General features: G+C 36.7%; 1 protein-coding gene across 21 annotated transcripts in view; it reads left to right on the forward strand.

Moving 5' to 3' along the window:
* RBFOX1 (RNA binding fox-1 homolog 1) overlaps positions 1 to 17,202 on the forward strand; it is an 861,472-nt gene that overhangs the window by 451,728 nt on the left and 392,542 nt on the right. The window lies entirely within an intron of this gene.

Here is a 17,202-nt window from a genome sequence, read left to right on the forward strand (position 1 = left end):
GAATTGCTTAGTTGGGTCATCTAGGAATTGCTTAGTTGAGCTATATTTATATGATGGGTATTTTCTTGAAATCCCATGTTCAATTTGAGAGGGAGTGGCAGGCCAGAAGGAAGTATATTTTAAGTGTTTGTGCTAAAAAAAATATTTTTGGAAAGAGAAATGGTAAATTTTCTTGTTTGCAATTTACTAAGCATCAGCAATGCCTTCATGACCTGCAAGTATAATGAGTGTACTCTAGTTCACTATATTCACTTCATCAACATACGTAATGCTTCACCTGGTCTTCACCATATTTTCAATATGATTTTTGGTAAACAAGTTATGCAAGAATGATGCATCACGTACTGTTCTTGATTTCTTTCTTGCTGATCTGTGACTGAATTGCTATTCTAGTGAAGCTGGAGTGAGGAGGCTTTCTTTTATCAATAGTCATGTCTCAACAGAGCAGCTGTCAAAGTAAGGATATTGCTGTAGTACCTGAAGGACAGTCTTTTCTTGAGGTAGTGGTGCCACAAGAGCAAAGAATGTTTTAATTTGTTTTTATTAAGTTTTCTTCTTTCAATGAAGAAGAAAAGCACTTGGAAAAATAATGGGAGAAGGCTTCCAACTCTTTGTGCCAAGTAAATATGTGCTTTTTCTAATTAATGAATAAAACGTGATGCAGTAAGAGTTTAATGTATCTTTCTATTCCAGTGTTACACATTACTAACAATCAGCTCAGTGTTTACTTACAATGCCTTTATGTCGTATCAAGATGTGCCTCTCCATGACATGTGAAAAACTTAGGAAAAAATACATTGCTAACCTACTAAGATTAGGTACATCTCCCTCCACCACTGCTGTGATGTTACTGTTACATGAAATACAGTTGTTAGTGTGGAAGATGCCAACTCTTGCTGAGGCTGGAAAGCAGTGAAAGCAGCACACCACCCCACAGTGCCAGGGGTTGTGGCCGCAGCATAAAAAAGCATGGCCTCCAAGAGGCCTCACACAATAGCAGGAGCAGCAATTACAGGGCCAAACATGGTAGAGCTGTTCCTTTCACTGCATGGTTTTCAGACACCCAAACTTCTAGTTAACAGCAGCTCATCTACAAAAGGTCCCAGTGAAATTCCAGTATGCTCTGTGGGCAGGGCCTGTGTTGGTGATAGTTCAGTGCTGGCACCTCGGCCCTTCTTCAGTCGTGCTGAGAAGAGCCCTCCGGTGCCAGGTTCTGCGTATTTGGCACTCTCGAGCTGTCATTTGACCATCCTCTCAGTTCAAGGCTTGTTTCCCAAGTAGGCAGTGCTATCAAAGAAATGTTAAGGAAATGTGTAATTGTCTGAGTTAGATTTTTCAGGCCTGCAGCATTTTCTTTTGGCATTTGTGACCTGGGGTTTGTGGATGAGAGGCAGTCTCTTCACAACAAAATACTGTTTCAGTCTGACTGAAAGAATTGGAATATAACAAGAGAACAGGGTTAAAACAACAAAATGCCAACATCCGTGTTTGTAAGCTGAGGTAAAACTAGATTACCTAGATATCTTGCACCTTCTTCCTTGCTACATCAAGGATGACAGCATCTCTGACACTCTCCTTTTGTGACTCCCTGGTCATTCATAAGTCCACAGAAGAAGGTCCAAAAGGAAGGCACTTTAGGAAAGTGTTGGCTAAAGCAAAATAGTGCAAATAAATAATTAGATATTGTGTGGTTATAGAGAGAAATATCCAAGTGTTACCATAATCATTTACTCACATAACGTTTCTCACCTCTTACTTGTTTCATTGGCTTCTAAATTCTAAAGGCAAAGCAGAGACTCACTGTTCTGGAATAAAGCGTTTAACATAATGAAACTATTACTCGTATTGGAGTCTCTCACCATTATATATTATATTATAAGTGAATGGCAATTCTGATAATTCAGCAAGTATGTTACTTTAACCCTTTTTTTCTCTCAAGCTTTGAAAATGGCATAGACCATAAGCAGGTAACTTATTTACCTTGCCAACCTGCCACCATTCCCAGCTAGGCTTTAAGGTTTATATCTGAATGGTTTAAATGAGAATTTATAAAATCTGTACATTGGCTGCAGTGGAAAGCTATAGGAATTTTATCAATAACACAGCTGGGGTTTTTTATTTGTTCGTTTTTGCTTTTTCTTTTTTTTTTTTTCAGTTTGGATATATAATGTGCTGACTTTGGCATATCTTCGCCTGATTTAAAACAATATTTTAGAAAGCATTTCTGCCATTTTTGAAGTTTTCCCTTCCCTTGGAAATGATTTGATTTACTGTGTAATGTCTTCAATGTTCATAAATCTTTTTTATATCATTCTGTAATTTCTTTTCTTTTTGCTTTCTCTTCTGGCTTCATTTAAATCAAGTTGTACTAAAAACTAATAAACGTGTCTCTAAAGGGAATTTGGCCCCTCGGTATCATTCTCTCCAACTCCCCTGCTGTTTGTCAATATGACTTTTAAAGAAAGTAATGATACAGTTTAGTCCTCCTGGTTCTGTTTTCTGTTCTCCAATCCTGATTTATAAATCCCTTCTTGGACAGACATACCCTATGCTCTTCTCTGACTCTTCCCTACTGCCACTTACTTTTTTATGAGTTGCTGTGTGGAGCTTAATGTAATTGTCATTCTGATGCATTATAAATGACCTCTAAAGACACAGACCTCACATCTTGTTCAAAATAATTTAAAAATGCTTTTGTTGTCATAACTAGGGCTAAAACCAGACTTTTTGAAACATGAACAATATATCTTATTCAAGGCTGTGAAGAAAACTAGGATGCCAGCCTTAGGTGGAAATAAGCTGTAGTTCATAAAGGCACAAAAAAACATAGTGACAGCTTCCAGAAATCTATCTTCTGCTTTTACTGAACCTTCTGTATTGTATTGACTATAACTTGGGATTATAATTTTTATTATTACATAAGGACATTATTTAAATTTATAGACTAATTTAAGCCTTGCTGAGTTTTAACCAACCTTCCTTTCAACTATGAAATTATTTTGCATTATCAACTTAATATAATTGTTTAAATTGAACTTCTGTATCTGTATTTGCATGCATGATTTTTGTATATAAAGTAATGCATTTGGTCCTGCTGCAGCAATACTTGATGAATACTCTGCGGTGGGCATAGAACACTTTTAAGCTCTAATGTTAAGGGGGTTTATAAATGTTCCTGTGAATACTAATGAGGTCTAACAGTAAATGGTGTGATTAACTTCCCTGATCTGAAATTTCAAGTGACCTAGTTGTTACTCTAATTAACAGCTTCTTCCACATACGCTTATTATCAGGATGCATTATACGCTGCCTGAGTTCCTACTCTGCTCTGGAGTATGTGAAGGACAGGGCCCTACTACTACTACTCTGATTTTCAAGGAGATAAAAGGAATTTTTGTCTTGTCTTTAATGCCATAAAGAAAATAAGCTGTGACATGTAGCCAAAAATGTATTAAGTATTTAAATTTGCCAGGTAGATGGAAAGAGGGAAACCAAAAGAAAATCCATTTATGGATTTATGGTTTAAATAACCATAATCCTACAATGATGAGCTTTCTTTTTGTCTTCATTCAGTGCCTTAATTCATCTTCCTTTTGCAAGAACTTTGCAAAGAAACTTTTTGAAGCTCATCATTTTGGTATTAACATTCTTTGATGATATTTGTGTATAATATTCCTCTGATTTACTAAGGAAGGTAAACCATGAGTCAGTGACAGATGCTATTTTTTTTAATCAGTTTGAGCTGAGGGGAAACAAAACAACTGAAGAAGACAAGAGGATCAGTGTTTTCTACCTTATCCCACACTGAATAAGTGAAAAGAGCAGGTATTTAAACCTGTTCTATGAGTCAATGCTGTCTTGTCTTGTTACCAGAAAGCAATGGAGTAATTCATAGCATTTCTGCAAACTGGGCAACTAGTTCTGATCATTAACAACAATCTTGTGTATTTTCTTTTCATTCTGGTAATCTCTTGATATGCATTCACAAACAATGTGTACATTTTACCTGGAAGAGTAATCTGGAACTACCCAGTCTTATACATTTCTCTCTTAAAGGGAAAAGGACTAAAAGAGGAAAAGCTAGAATATGCTAGAATAGAGGTGGATTAATCTGATGTGTGTTTATTAGCCATCCTTTTGTTAAAATTCACATAGCTTATGCTGCATCAGACATGCTAGGCAAGTGACTTAAAATGATCCTGTAACTTCTACAGAGATTCTTGCAGTGAGCTATATATGTCATCATCCATGTAGGTGTATGGTAAAATACAGGTAGGTGAGATTAATAAGTGATTTTATTTCTGGTTCCTGGTCTGTATTACATTGAAATAGAATGAAATTTGAGTAGTCTTACTCACCATCTTATGGCCTGCATTCCCAGTGGTTCCATAAAGAGTAACGTGAGATATTTTAGGTACAAAAAAAAAAAAAAAGATCTAAAGAAGTATAAAGAAGAATAAAAGGTTTGTAAATTGTCCACCAAACTTTTTTTTTTTTTTTGGGGGGGGGGGGGGTTGATTGTAGGGGTGTGATCTCATTTAAATTTTCATCTAATTTGGAATTATTGCGGGCAGAACAAGGCCACTGAGATAAAATACAATTTCAGTCATATTTTGCTAATGTAGCACAACTACTTGCTGGTGTTTTTTGTTATAATTTTTTAAGAGCTTTCCCCAAAATAGTAGCTTCCTTAAGATAAGACAGAACTCCAGTTTGTTGTTTAATAACCATGGTCACTATCAAAAAAATAAGAATGACTGGGTACCGAAGTCTGTTATGATTCATGTTTAAAGTGACATACCCTTTCACTGTGCTGTTATCCTCTTAAAATACTAACTGCTAATAATACGGTCCTTTGATCATGAGAATAAAGAACATTTGCAGCACTTTGCGTTGAAACATAATGATGATACAAGTCAACTCAGGTGTTTTGTGTTTTGTTTTTTGTTGTTGTTGTTTGTTTAAACTTCCTTAAGAAATAGTAAAAAAGCTTTTAATTATTTCTCTTGTCTCTGCTATTGATGGAATGCCATTTAGAAAACCAGTGGTTCCTTTTCTGCTGTTGTTTTGGTGTCTGATGAGCTTAAGATAAAGTATTTACATATTCCAAAGGACTCGAGCTTCATCCATTTTATTAAGAGATTGAGAGATTTGCCTGTCAGAATTACATAAGTTTTCTTGCAAGACTTGTTGAAACATATCAGCAGTCAAAATACGTCCTGCAAACCACTTGGCTGGATGACTGTAATATGTCAATACTGTATAGTTCAGAGCTCCATGATTAGTATGTATTTGTAGGGTATCATAAGTAAGAGTTAAACCTGAGTTATGCTCCTGTTGAACACACACAAAGAGCCCATATAAATTCTGGATGAATTTGAGAGGTCATCTTAGAAAAAAAAGGGATAAGCACCACTGAGCACTATACAATTTTTCATTTTTTTTACCTTTCTTGACATATATTTATATTAGTATGGTATTGGTATTAGGGTTAGTATTATGGTTATTATCTTTTTTTTTTTTTTTTTTACTGTCATTCTGAGAACGTCTTAAAAATACACTGCTATTTTTTGCAGTCTATTTTATATTACAGTAATGGGTGACACGGAAGGTGATTTTAGAGTCAGTGGTATAACAAAAGAAGTCAGGAAGTTTGAGATGTTTGTGAGCTTGTTTGTCCTCGGAGAGACAAGTATTGATTTTTTGGAGCATATGGTATGCTACAGTGGATAGCCTTATTTCTGGAATCTTGTCTCTCTTTCTTGTATTATTATTATTTTTTTGTTTGTTTTTACTGGGTGTTTCCACAAGGTCTTTATGGCTTGGGTTGTGTGTCTTTTGCTGGGCAGGGAGGGTTCATACTATTTATTTTTCTAGTAGGGCTGGCTGCAAAAACTGAACAAGCTTTTCAGTTGTAGGTAGCTGTGGAGAGGGCTGGATTTTCAACATACTCATTGGTCACACTGAATGGTGGATTTCTATACTTGTTAAGTCATATATTGAATAACTGACTGACTGACTGGATTGTAGGGAGAACAAGACAGATATTGAGTGTATTATATTAAACGAAAAAACAATAATTTACATCAACAATCCAAATGATGTAGTGTTATGGAGACATACATTCAGTGGGCCACATTGACTCCTTGAACCAATATTGTTTAAAGTAGAGCGAATGAAGGAATATTGATTGTAATATGGCCATCATGTTCTAGTATTAATGATATCTATAGTCTTTTTATGTTCTGTGAAATCTTTCTACACCTTACTTCTTTAAAATCGGATTACTTCTCTACTCAAGTATTTAATTATGCTTTTTTAAGCAGTTGCCAAATTCTTTCAAAGCAGCAAAATTGCAAGAGTATGTTAATCCTGAACAAAAAAAGGGACACATACTGTATGTACATATATACCCACAGGCACAAACACCTATATTATATATATAATATACTTTACAAATCCGATCATTCAGACTTATAGTTGACATTTGACAGAGTATATATCCAACACTGACTATATAAAAGGTGAATTCTTGGCTTCTGATATGCCAGCATTTTACAAGAACTGTATACTTGTTCTTAGTTCCCTGATTTTTTTTTTAAAGTAAGAGAACCTGGGCAGTAATTGTGTTCTGTTGTTCTATTCCACAGCAAAATCCCAAGTCACACTGAAAGCCAAGTCTTTCTGTGTGTTCAACAGAAATGGTTTTCTTAGAACAGAATCCCAAGCAACAGTACATAATTTCCAGGAAGCAGGATAGAAAAATAAAAATAAGGTACTCCAAAAGGAAAAGTTAAACAAGCAAAAATCAATTGTTTATCAAGTTGAACCATTATGAACTTTTTGACTGAAGCAGAGTACTATTTCTATTTTTAGAAGACAAATATAGTAAAGAATTTTCAAAATGCTTTTATTTTTATTTTAATTGAAGCAATAACATATCCTAAAGAAAAAACAATTACTATTTTTTCCTCTTTTTAGCAAAGCCTTACAACAAAACTTTGGACAAAATTATGTTAGCCAACAGTTTTGCACTTTTCGCTATGTTTGCAGAGGCAGTTGCGATAGTAAGATCAGCAAACACCTCTGCTACACAGAGCTGTTCGATGCTTTCTGATGTATCCTAGTGAAGGGCAATCCTGGACAGTGTGACCTGCATTGCAGGAGCCCGATCATTTTGGAAACTGGTATGTTTTAACCACAAAGCCTACATTGTGTCTTCAGTATTTTAAACTTATGTGAACTCCCACAAGATGTCCCTGTGTCTAGAACAGGTGTATAAATTGCATGGAATCCCACCTCTCTGCAATGTTGAGAAACAGCTACCTAGCTTTGGAAAAAAGTTAATAATAAATAAATAAATAAATAAGAAGGTCATAATCTGTGCTTGTTATTCACATTGGGATTTTTTTTACCCCTTCAGTTGTCCTCTTCATTTAAATGAGGTTAAAATAAAACTTATATGAAAGTAAATAGGCATATACATGTTGAAAAAATATTATGGAGTTATTAGTTTTAACTACCTTCACATTTTAAAAATATTTTTTAATTATTTAAGTGAAATTGACAAAAACAACAACAACAACAAAAGAGGTAGAGAAATGCTAGTGCAAATAAGAATACTACAAGAAGACATGTCTCAGTTGTACCTGGGGAAAAAAAGGTCTCTCCTACTGCTGGTGTATAAAGCCTTGATGATCTCCCCCAAAATACAGAGCAGATGGATTTTTTTCTGAATGGATTTATCTCTGCCACATATGGAAAAGTTTGTCTGTCAAGTTACTAAGGCAGTTCACCAGAGCAACACATGACAATAACATCAGTACTGCTGGGACTGACATGTGCACTGCCGGGAGAAAAAAGTCTCCTAAGTCAAACCAAAAATTAAAAATGAATACAACAGCCTTAAGGAACTGATGATGAAATCCCTGCAAATCACCATCCTAAAATCCCCAGTCTCTGTCACTGAAATGGAGCGACTCCCCTGCTTGATCTTTTGGATATCTTTGAGAAAGTTGTTGTGTTTTAGATGCCACAGTATCCCTAGAGAAAAAAGGGAATAATAATAATAAGAAGAAGATAGGTGAAAAGTATGTGAAATTTGAGAAAAATTGTTCCTTTCTATAAGAAATTCAATGATGCGGCCTAAAAAACATCTTCAGAATGTCCTTAGTGAGACCATGAATTAAGGAATAGGTCTCTGCGTGCTGGGTTTGGTTGGGATTTCATATTCAGAAAAATAATTTATATATTTCTTTTATTTTTATTTGGATTTATGCCTGTGAAAAATGCTGACCATGTTAAAGGAAGAGGAACAATTCTGTTAAAGTTTTTAACCCCAGATTAGGTCATTTATTGTTTTATTCAACTGTATTGTTCTTTCCTGTTTCTCTTTTGAAGAGGAAAGAGAAAAAGAACTCTCAAACTAATAAACCTCCGGTCTATTTTGCAAAGGTCCAAATACTGCCATTTATAACAGCACTAAAAGGTTTTGGATCGCCATTAGAGATAGTATAAAACTTTTGTAAACAACCAGTCTGAACAATAAAGACTACTAGCACAGCAATAGGACAGCTATTGCTATAGTCAGAATAACAGAGATTTTCCTTTACAAAGAACTTTGCAAAACATTGTGGCTTCAATTCCTAAGCATGTTCATAATGCTTTTCCAACTTTAAAATTGTATGGAGAACTTTACCATACTTTTTTTTTTTTTTTCCTCCTTCAAGTATCTGAAACTGACTTCACCTCCTGTTCTAATATTAGGGTGACTCTAGGCTAAATTTGTGTTGCAAAAAATATAATGTAACTTTAGGCATGGAATCAGTATCTAAATCTTCAATGCTACTTTCAATATTGACTTTGGAGAAAGTACATAAATGCTTGTAAGCAGAATAGGTGAAGTAATTCTAAAATTCATTTTATTCTTCCTGAACAGAGAAACTGTGAAAAGATAACTGCCAAAATATCAATTCAATTCAATACAAATTAGAGTAGGGTTGATCGCGTGGGCAAGTTATTTGCAGTACCTTTTTTTGTAAGAAATCAGTACAAATTTTGGAAAATGTGTTCTCTGTTGTGTTGAGAAAGAACAGAGTGGAAAAGGATGAGCAAAATAAAAGGTAAAGATTGCTGGTAAAGATTACAGTATCCATGCATGGCCCTAGTACAGCCAGCCTTTTTTTTTTTTTTTATTCTCCTTTCCACTCCAGATGAAGAGAGAGTGTGTATTTTTTTTACTTGTAGCATGATATCTAGAAGATCCAATTTATAAACCAGGAAGCTGAGGAAGGTAAAAATGCTTTGCTAATTTGAAACATTCTTTGTTCTTTCTCACCCCCTCAAGCTGACCTTGATTTAGGAATGTTTTTTCCCCCACATCTCTTCACTCATGTCTATTTTGAAGCTTTGCTCACCTGTGTTATCTTTAAGGAGAGTGTGGCTTTGGCAGTGGGGAGGGAGGTAGGAAATCTAAGTATATTACATCACTGGCATCTTTCATGTTGCACTAATACTGGAAATTTACATCCTTTTGGAGGGGATGACTGAAGATGTCTAAATATGTAATCAAATGCCATGTAGGCTGTTATCCATAGGTAATGGGCAAAACCAGAGAGATATACTGTGCTCATAGCTTCCCTGGGGCAGCCTGCAACATTCTCTTTCTTGCAGTGGTTGTCTCTTCCTTTGGATTCCTAAGATCTCTGTCAGTACAATACTGAAATAATTATTTGACAGCAGCTGCCTTCCAAAGAGCAAATAATTAATAGTTTTCATTACCTTGATTTAGTAATTTTCTCTGGTTGGTTTTCCCTACACACTATGTAACACATCATATGTTATCAGCTCATTTCTCCTTTTCTTGCCCCTCTTGAAACTACTGCTTTCTACAGCTGTTTGCATCATTGTAAAAAACCATTTATATAGCACATACATTGCAGGCACTTCACAAGCACAAAGTAAAATACCTTCATTACCCCAAAAAGTTTAAGGTTCAGATACATCCTTGATTTCTGGTGCACATTTTTACTTAAGACAATGGCATGGAAATTTTCAGGTAGATTAATGTAATCTCTCATTTTATTCCCACAATTTTTCATGATCAGATGATTGCAGGCTGTATACAACTGTATTTAACAGTTTGTGATCTGAATAACTAATTGTTCGCTACTTAGCATGGAGGTATTGTAAACACATCTGCTAACTAATAATTCCAGGCACAGGTTTTTGTACATAGACATTTGCATCTAAAAGTTGCATGTGCTGGAAAAAAATCCAGATTTGGGGTCATCTCTATTTCTCTCTCTCCCGCTCTCACCTTTCATTTTTTTCTTAATACCATAGCTGTTTTTTCCGTTCTTTTTTTAACTCTCTAGACTTTGCATGTGTTATTGCCATAGTGCCCCAGAAAAATTCTGACAGCATATTCTGTAATGAGACCTTTTAAAAGGTTGTTCTTTCTATTTCGAAAACAGTAAACAATGTTGACTTTGCAATTTTCACATTTAATGGCTGCAAAAACAAGAATAGTTTCCATAATCTATTCAGTACATCAAAATTATGATACCTCTGACTGACCTGAAAAAGCCAAAATTGTTTTTTCACTGATTGGTTGTTTTGAAAAGATATTAGGGACTTATCCTAGATCGTGCAAAACAGTACTAGGGTCCCATTTTATTATCAGAAGTTGTGTTACCATTTTAGAGGAGTCTGTGACTTAAAAGATACCAATTATATAATGATATGAAAAACATTGGATTTATTAGTATTCATAGAAGTTTGCTCATAGTTCTTTTTTAATACTGGAAAATCAGTCTATAGACTAGAAATGATTTATGTCGCTGGAACCAGAGGTGACATGAAAGGTCCATAGTGCTCGTGAATCAGTGAACAGCAGTCAGTTCAAAAGGCTGATACAAATCATTATAAATAAATTCTACTAAAAGGCTCCTGTGATAAATTCTTCATTGAGCTAGTTAGATCTTCCACTTCTTCCCTGCTACTGCTTTTGTGCTCCTGAAGACACCGAACAATCTCCTCCAGCAGTTCCACACCTCAATGAGGGGGGAGAAAAAAATTGAATGATATGGAAGTTTTGAGGAGAAGCGTGAAGTCTGCTGCTATGAAAAGGGGCTCTTCACCGAAGCCAAAGGCCTATAATAACAGAAGCATCTGAGAATCTTAATAAAATCAGTTAGCAGAGGTGGTGTTAGTTCTTTTCGAACAAACCCTCAATAACACACTATAAATAACACATTTAAAATATAATAATAAAATGATGAAATTGTAAAAGCAAAAAAAGTTACTGGAAACTATCTTATTAACACTTCTGTAAATGCTTAATCTGTTGAGCAACCTAATCTAGGGGGAGATGTCCCTGCCCACAGCAAGGAGGGTTGGAGCTGAGTGATATTTAAAGGTCACTTTCAACACAAACCATCCAACGGTTCGCTGATTCGCTGGTTCTAAATTCTACCTAAATGCTTGCCATATTCCTGTATTGTTTGTTTTGCTGTCTTTTTGAAAGTAAAGCACAGCCTTGATATGTAGCTCCGCACCTCTGGAGTACTGGAGCACTCAGCCAGCTGCACTACGAGGCCTTTGTCCTGCTTAGGCGGGTGCTGGACGTACAGGGAGTGCACAGTCGTGCCTTTGCAAGGTGGTGTCTGCTGTCCATTTGAAGAACAAGCAGAACAGGATTGGAATCTGTAATGCAGAAATAGGCTTCAAAGATGTATCTGAGGCCAAGAAAATTTCAGCATATGTTTGATTAGGTGTTCATGCTCTCTGAATTGCATTTTTGAATTTGCAACTTCTGTAATCATGGAAGACCTAAATTCAGAACATTTAGCTAATGTGGAGACACATCTGTGGGACAGGATCTGACACAGCCAGCATCTGAGTTTAATGCTCAGAGTGAAACAAGGCAGAATATCACCACAGGGTGGCCATGTGGGCTTTTGTGCAGTCTGGTGCTGCAGTGCTGGAGTCTCTCTGCCTGTGAAGAACTGCATTAATGAGCTCTACTCACTCAGAATTGCCTTGCTGGAAGTGTAGGTCATAATGGAAAAAAGTCTTGCTACTTCACTTTGCTCCGTACATAACATGTGCTTTGCTACACGTGTTTATCGATGTTCTTTGCAGCTTTTCCATATTGACACATTAAATTTTGTATGCCAAAATAAGTATCTTTTGAAATGATGCAATATTGTTTATTTGCAATGATCACTTTGTAAGGTAAAGTCCTGCTCTGTGAAAAGCCGTAAGAACCTGTACTGCCTCGATCAGCATTTTGCAGTTTACTTCGTGTGTGAATCCCAACTGAGACTAAGGTAGTACTAGAGAAAACAGGGGTATTGTTACCTAAGGCTGTGGTCATAGAGATGCTGCTCCTTTTTCTTATGTGCACAGTTTTCTTTGAAGACAAAAGCTGGAGATATTTGCTCTGCCACTTGCTGGTGCCCTCTTTCAGTCCAAGTCAAACAAAGTGTCAACAACCTTTTGTCATGGGGAATGCTTCAGAACTGTGGAATAATCTCAGGCTGCATCAAAAGTTGCCACTGTGTTAGTGATTTGTCTGAGATAATGAGAGATGTCACGGTAATGTGAAGAGCAATCACTCCTTGTGACACTGCTGGAGAATTTCCCTCCTGAGGAAAGAAGTTCATCTCAATTTTCGCACATACTCAAAAGCAAGTATTTCCAATCTAAACTACAATTTTATTAAGAAAGGATCTATATCTTGAACTGAGAGTGAGATTATATTTCCAGAATTTCATTGTCTTCAGAGTAAGGTGCAATTTTCTTCATTTTGTTTGGTTTCAATGTAGGTTCACGTGCATTTGCTGTTGGAATTAGCTACCTTTAGGTTTTGTTGCTGGGGAAAAAGTATCCAATGGATGTGAACCATGAACCCCTTAGGAGACTAGAAAATACATAGATTCAGAGCATCTCAGAACACAAATTAAATATTTAGTGTACAGGCTGGATCCCTCCTAATGGAGAGTGTCTGGTGTAAGCATGGCATCCCTAATGTATAGCCAGCATAATAACTGAAAGAATGGGCTATAAACATAAAGAGAGAATAGGGTGAGTACTTTGATTTCAGACAAAAGAATAGTATGGTAAGTGAACTCTAGAACAGTGATAGTGTGTGTGCAGGGAATCTAATTTCACATCGTTGACTGACATTTCTGATAGGACCAGAAGGCTATGTATGGGTGGACTGACGTACAGGTTTGTTTGCTTCCTGTCTAGTTTCTTGGTCTTTCAGTGGCTGTGCAAGTGGGTAGAGAATTAGAGGGCTGACCTGTTTTATAATGCTTCATACGTATAGGCAAAAGTATTCTAAATTTTAAGGTGCTGGTTGGCCTTTTGCAATGAGCTGCATACTCCCAACATGCTGAAGACTGGGAAGAAGTTTTGTTACTACTATTGAAATATTGGAGGGATATATTGATCTGGTTGCCATCTGCTGTCACTGTGGGGGAAGCAATACAGAATTCTGTTGTGTCAGTGTGATCCTTGGAGCAATGTTGTGTGCATTTACCTGCTGTGTGTTTCTACAGCTACTGAACTATACAGCACTCCTGTAAATACAAGTGCTTCTTTACAGGTAATTGTAATTAATTTTCTTTTAGAAATACGTGTTCTTCAAAAACAATTTTAAACGTTTAAAAACAATTTTAAAATTTATAAATCCAGAGATGAGAGTTTGTACTTTTAAGGAATCGGTGTGAACAAGAACAGACTGTGGATAATTGTGTGTAGATCCATTCACAGGCATGTTAAACACTGAGGTGGCAGGAAGACACTCCTCCTGCCAGACTCCCAACAGCACTCTTTGCCTCATTGTGTCTCAATTGACATACTGTGGGTGCCTTCACACCGTTTAGACTGATGGGCAGAAGTTTCCCAATATATTTGAAGTGATCTAAAAATCCTTGGAAAGCATTACTGAAAATCAGGAGAACCATTTGGTTCCAGTAAATGTCAACAGTTTCTGGAAAAACACAGTCTGAGAACTATTAAAGGGAAATGTTCGGTGAATCTCAGAAAAAAAAAAAAAAGGCCTATGAAGAATATATGCTGACATAAAGATGATGGAGAGAGTCCTACAAGACACAAAATGAAAGGCAGACAAAGATGTCCAAAGTGTTTCAGTGGTCGGGAAGGCAGCCAAAGAAGCATTCATTTATTACAGAACACCATCACAACTTCCTTCTCTCAATGTGACTGTACCATTAGTAGCTCCTTGAGCAGTCTCTGATTTCTGTGAGAAAGAGGAATAGGAATGTCAAACAAAACACCAAAAGAAGATTTTTGAAGCCAGCTACTTCCCAAACCTGTGCCAATGCCAGACCATCACTTTGACTGTGCATGTTATTGGAGAGTTCAGTGTAAAGAATCTGTGTGGGATCGCAGAGGTTGACATGCCTACTCATGTCAAAAGTACCCTAGCAATTGCACAAGCAGGTTTCTCTTCTTTTTTTTTTTTTTTTTTTTCATTTTTCAATAATGATGTGATATACAAAAATTATCTTTAATGAGAAATCAGGAATCACCAGGTTAAAATGACATTCAGTTGTTTTGTTTCTTGAGTTAACTCAGTCTCGTTCTTGCAGACTGGTAATTTATTGGGAGTGGTTAGTGCAGTTAGCATAATATTTTTCTATTTCCACATATATCTGAATTCTGTTCTGTTGTTTCTTTTCTCTTCCTCATTTACTCTCTGGATGTCCATGTATTTTAGTTTTGTCCTTTCTACTCCTTTCTACCCCCTTCTATTTCTAAAATAAAGCCTCCCATGTCAACTTGTTTGACTCTAAAATGTCTTTTTGAATCCACCTCCTCCTTATTCTGGTTCTCATTTACGCACACAAGCCAGTTTCTCCTGGTTTTCTTGAGGAGGAAGCAAGGGAAAGTCAAAAGTTTGGTGTAGCACCATGTATGACTGCATTGTAGATGTTTGAGGAAGTAGCTTTGTAAATCTGTATGTGTGTCAGAAGTAAAGCAAAGTTCCCGTATGCTTTGCCTTGGCAAAGGCAATGGCTCTGTTGTGGTTGGGAAAGGAAAGGCTTTCAGCAATGATGGCAGGGGCTTCCCAGTCTCCACTGACCATGCATCTCTGCTGGGTTTGTGCAGTGGTTGCTGAAGGCTCTTGCCTCCTGATACCAGTCTTTGCTGAGTAATGCAGGCTGTGAAAGGCACAGAAAGATCAACTGGGATCAGATCCTCTAACTTCCAATCTCACGCACATGGACCAGACCAAAAATTTTAACAGCAAGGTTCAGACTCTGTCTACCACCTTTCCCCATGTGGATATATGTAAGCTTTTCCTGACTCTGTGACAACAGCCAAAACACTGGCTCCTGTTGGGGCTTTTCACACGCTGGCCCCTCTGCACGTGGCTGCCCTCTCCATGCTGTTCCCTAGGAGCATCCTCATTCCCCGCACTGGATTCAGGAAGAGCACCCCTTCTGCAGCACTCCAAAAAGCCAGTGGCAAAGGTTGGCACCAACTGCACTTTACATGCCTGGAGGTGAGCGATACCTGCCTTTACCAGGACTTCGTTGGTAGAGGTCTTTCTGATATTGTGAGGAAAACGGTAGAGATCCTGGGCAGCCTAATTATAAGGCCAATTGTGGCATTGTTCCCAAGAGGACAAGACTTGAGATTGCAGAGAAGTAGATTTTCTCCTTATTCTCACAGTTGTAATAGTGCTGCTGCTGAGGAAGAGGCACGCTCTGAGCACAAATGGCTCTGCGACTGTGCACAGTGCACTGAATCAAAACAGTGATAGAGCCCTCAGCTGAGAGACTGCTCTTAACTTGTTAAAAAAAACAAGTGTGTCAATGAGATGTAGCGTGAATTTGTTTTGTTAGATATATAGTCAGAAATAAGAACTGATAAGTTTGCTGTGATAAGTTCTGTACAATGGCTTTGCTGAAAGGTAGGCTGCTTCATGATTTACTGAACTATTATAAGTGATAAAACTGATCCATTTGTTATCATCCAGTGCATAAAGACTTCAGGGTTTAAGGAGCCTGCACTAAATAACAAAGCAATTTATAAACTCATAAACTGAAAATTACAGGGAAGTACTACTTAAGTCACTGGTAACAGCAACCTTTTATCGTATTACTGATGATTATCAAACCTCACTTTAGGAAAGCCATAGTTACGTTAAAAAGTCATGGACATAAACTTGTGTTAATATATTGTGCAGAGGCAAGTTTTTTTGTTTGTTTGTTTTTATTGTTTTTATTTTTCATTTCAGATCCCTACATCAGCTGATGTGAACTGCTTTATGCTTCTGAAGCCAGCTGAGGATTGGTCTTGCTGGCTCTACTATTTGGCAGAAGATCTTTACCTAAAGCAAATTTGAGTGTAGTATCTTGAAGAGAGAATCTTTCTATATTTCATTAAACACATAATAATTAGCAGTAGTTAGTTTCAGATTAGCTTGTCTTAAGGAGAATATAATGATGAAGCCTACTGTGAAGATGAAAATACTCTGTACTGGATTTAAAAAAAAATGCATTATTACTGTAAGACTGTAAGTCTTCTCTGTGTTCTCTTGAATCAAAGATTTTATGGGAATGATGCTGAGTAGAGCTGAGCAAACATTTGCAGGGAGATAATTTATCTGATGACATTAGCTTCTTTTTCTTCTCAAGAGTATCTCATGCGTTATTTAATTAATTCATTCAGTTTTATCCAACAAATATGTTGATGAGTGTAAGTGCTCAATGAATAGATGGATTGAGAGCCGCTTGTTATCAGCACTCAATATTTGATATCCAACTTGCTTTGTTCAAGTGTGGATGATTCCACTCTGAAACAGCCTTGTTTCTTTTTTATGTGCTTAAGTGTAATCTCTAAAATCATGACAAGGATTTGGAAAAACACCTGGGAGGTCTCTAGAAGAAAGAAATTTGAGAAACATGTCAACGTTTTAGGGAATTTAGTTAAAACACTATTTTCTAATAGCCAGTAAATTATGATCCAGCTGTCCTTGTATCTGTTCTCTGGAAAATGATTTTGTAAACACTTATTTCATGGACCTTTTCCAAATAAGATCAAGTCCATCATCATCTTATAGTGAACCCGTCCCTGCTCAGGACTGAAGCTGGAGCCAGCTTAAAAACAGGAGAGGTTATGGGAACTCTTGGTTGGGACCAGATTGTTGGCTGCTACTCC

Source organism: Cygnus olor, chromosome 15 (genome assembly GCF_009769625.2).
Source record: "Cygnus olor isolate bCygOlo1 chromosome 15, bCygOlo1.pri.v2, whole genome shotgun sequence".
Lineage (NCBI taxonomy): Eukaryota > Metazoa > Chordata > Aves > Anseriformes > Anatidae > Cygnus > Cygnus olor.